The sequence below is a fragment of the Notothenia coriiceps genome, unplaced genomic scaffold (assembly GCF_000735185.1).
Source record: "Notothenia coriiceps isolate Sejong01 unplaced genomic scaffold, NC01 NC01_scaffold00000339, whole genome shotgun sequence".
NCBI classification, from domain to species: Eukaryota; Metazoa; Chordata; class Actinopteri; order Perciformes; family Nototheniidae; genus Notothenia; species Notothenia coriiceps.
This window is the reverse complement of record NW_011333040.1, coordinates 4,797,011-4,800,509: the sequence shown is the minus strand read 5'-3', so window position 1 is coordinate 4,800,509 and position 3,499 is coordinate 4,797,011. Positions and strand designations below refer to the sequence as shown.

The following is a 3,499-nucleotide window of genomic DNA, read 5'->3' as shown; positions in this document are numbered from 1 at the left end:
TAAGTATAATTCAACTGAAAAACTAATAAAAAAAAAAAATTTAATTTGAAAAAAAAAATAATAATAATGAAAAAATAATCGTTTTATTTCGATTACGTTGTTTTCGTAATCGTTGCAAGCCATAATCATAATTGCGTTTAAAATAAGATTAATGGAGCAGCCCTACTTTCTATACAATGCTTTGGTTCTCACTCCTTCATCAGGTCAGCCATTGTGTTCTGTATGAAATGAAATGAAATCAAGTTGAATGCTGTCTGTATCTTGCGGTAGAAACTTAAAATGCTAGCAGCTAATGACCTGATGCAGATTCATCAGAATAATCACTCAATGACCCCACGGCTAACTTAGCCACTTCCTGTTTCGATCAACCAATGTTTGGGGGGAGCAGTAGATCTAAAATAAACCCTCCAAATCATAAGAAAATGGTTGTGATTTAATTTCCGATTTCTCAACCAATTAGACATACAATAATTGTATAACGTTGCTAACTAAACTTTGGATTGTTGTTGTTTGACTTTACAATTTCAACATAAATGAATATAATCATGATTACAAAAACAAGCTTACCACTACAATTAGTCAGAAAACACATTGTATTGGGTCTAGGTCTCGTTGTCTAATCTACAAAAGAGTAGAACACATCACCCCAGTACTCAGGTCTCTGCACTGGCTTACCAGTAGCTTACAGAATCGATTTTTAAATTATATTGTTAACTTCTAAAGCATTAAATGGTTTGGGACCCCACTATATGTCTGACATGCTGCCCATACGAGCCCCCGAGAGCTCCGATATCATCAGGGGGCGGGCTTACTCATTGTTCCCCGGCTCAGAACCAAACACGCCGAAGCTGCTCCCCACAAATGGAACAAACTTCCAGAAAACCTGAGGTCTTCACCAACGCTGAGTTATTTTAAGTCGAGGCTAAAAATACTACTTTTTACAGCTGCTTACCCAGAAGCCTTTTAACTTGTTTTAGCACTTACCGTATTTACAATGTCGTTTTTTAAACAATTTTATAACTCATTAATGGCATTGTGTTTATGAAAATGTTATTCCATTATGTTTATTTATTGTGTTGCTCTCTGTTCTACCATCATGTGTTAAGGATCATGGAAAGCACTTTGAATTGCCTCTGGGTCTGAAATGTGCTATATAAATAAACGTACGTTACAGTAAACGAATATCACTGAAGAACTCTTTGTTCTGTAAACATTGCTCTTTATACATTCACTGCTGGTGCTGAGGAATATGTATATAGGTTTATTATAATCCATAGTCTCTATTTTGAAGTGAACTGCATTTGGCAGTTGGCCACACCAGGCATAAGGATGTGCGTTGCGAGCGCCGGTCGATATGTCGGGGTCAGTCTTCCGCCTCCGCTCGACGCTCCGAAAGCCTTTCCCACGCTCTTTGCTACGGGGGGGGGTGGAAAGATGAGAGTGCGCGTGGATCCTGCAGACAGCATCAGTTTGACAGAAGCAAACTTATTTATTTCCGTATTCCTTTGTTGTTACTGCGAACATGGCAGCACAACCGGAGATGTCAATAAACTGGAACACTTCAGGATGGCCTGTTGTTGTTTGCGCATCGCTCCGATAGCAAACATGTCCGATCCCTCGACGCGTCCAACCTCTGCAGCTCGGTCGCCATTCCTCACGTTAGTCATCGTGCCGCGGGAGACGAGGATTAGCTTGCACAAGTATTTTCTTTCTCTCTTTCCTCCCCCTCTTTGTCACGTTCTGTTAGTATCTCTATTTCTTTCCTTTTGTCCTTTTCCCCCCCATCTCTGGTTACCCTCTCTTCGTGATGGCTGAACGATCATGAGTGACGTTTAGCAACTCTTCGGCTGCCGGGGAGAGAGTACGTTTTTTTTATGGAGCGTCCGTGATGCTCCCCAACAAATTGTGACACTAAGACGAAACGTAAGCTGGCAGCTGGCGTGTAAACCGTTCAACTCTCCAGACAGGTTTCTTTTTTCCCCCCACCGCTCCAAAACACTCATTCCCATCTCCTTTCACTTTCCCCTGGCGCCCAGCTGGAAAATGTAAAAGCATTTACTCCTGGACGAGGGAGGACAGGCGAGCTGAAGGCTTGTGATGTATTGTATAACGCCTACTACTACCCCTCCATCTTCCACCTATACCTTGCCTTCTCTTAAACAAGACCTTTTTTTCATTCCTGCAACGAATGGATCATAGATTATTAAAAAAAACTAGAGCTTTCATTATAACGGCCATGTTGGAAAACCACAGTCGTCTTCTCACCTCAGCAGGAAGGATTCATTTTCCAATCCACCCAGTGATTACTTTTTTGTTGAATTTTGAGCGAGGCAATTATTATTTCAAGTAATTTTAGCCCTTGCTTAATATTCAATTGTAACCGTGGGCCATTCTTTAGACACTACATTAAGTATAAATAATGAAAAATAGCATGGCGGTAACCAGCACAGCCAGACACCTGATTAAGAAAAGTGTTTCTCACAATGGAACTTTTTGTGATTCATGTCGGCGGTAAAAGCACACACTGTGCACATTCGATGTTAAATGTACTCGGTTAGAGCGAGCTCTGGCATTAAGCTTCAGCAGGTCTCCTGTCCAGCCCTTCATTACTGATGCCCCATTATGTGAGTCTCTGTGAGGCTATGAAAGCTGCCTGATAACGAGGCCTGCCATCTGAAAGGCCACAGTATTCTCACTGTGTCATGTCTTATTACAAACCACGGCCAAATGTGTTTACACCCCTCTCCTGGCTTCAAGACCTTTTTCTCACAAGAGACATCGCAGTCTAAACAGCCTTCATCAAAGAAATGGCTTTCTACATTAGATTGAAGTGCTGTTGCATTTTCTTACCTCTTCTCTCGCTGCCCCCTTCACTCTGTTTTTTTTAGCAAAATCAATCTTGTTTCCGCACAATTGCGCAGATTGTAATCTATTCCAGCTAAAAGAAGAAAAAAAGCTCAACTTGAAATAGAGCCATTCATCACAGAGTAAACAGCATAACAGAAGGACCGAGTGAAGGAGCAGGAGAATGTTAAGAGAAAATGCTCGGGTTAAGAGAACAGAAAATAAATTGTCAGCGGGAAGGCAAACAGACCCGACAGCCTTCGCCTGACAGAAGTCAACGAAACCGTCTCTGCTCCCCCTCCTCATGGGGATGTGACATTTAAGATGGAGGTGTCCTGTCTTTGCAGGCCTAATTAACATTCCACAATATGCCAGCTGGAGACGGACACCCTGCCAGCGGCGTTCCCCTTCTCACCCGCGGCCGTGTTTGTCCATGAAGTTCTTCACTTGCTCTGAATGTATCTGGCTCTCAGTGACTGTTCCCTCGTGCCCTGAGGTCTTTATTGTGTGACGACGCTCTCAGACCCTGCCAGTGTCGACTCAAATGTTCCTCTGTGGTCACTCTATTTGCCGTTGCCAGAGATGTCAGCCAGTGGTAACCATGGTGACGGTGTTAAGCCAGAATTGAAAAGTGTCGGAGACCCTCGGGGGGGCG

The 3,499-nt window shown here is 42.8% G+C and overlaps 1 protein-coding gene and 1 long non-coding RNA gene across 2 annotated transcripts in view; both read left to right on the top strand.

Annotated features, from left to right (window-relative positions):
- Positions 1-3,499, top strand: part of glmna (glomulin, FKBP associated protein a) — a 458,443-nt gene that overhangs the window by 100,066 nt on the left and 354,878 nt on the right. The gene's annotated exons all lie outside the window — the stretch shown is intronic.
- Positions 1-3,499, top strand: part of LOC104943254 (uncharacterized) — a 158,699-nt gene that overhangs the window by 73,386 nt on the left and 81,814 nt on the right. The window lies entirely within an intron of this gene.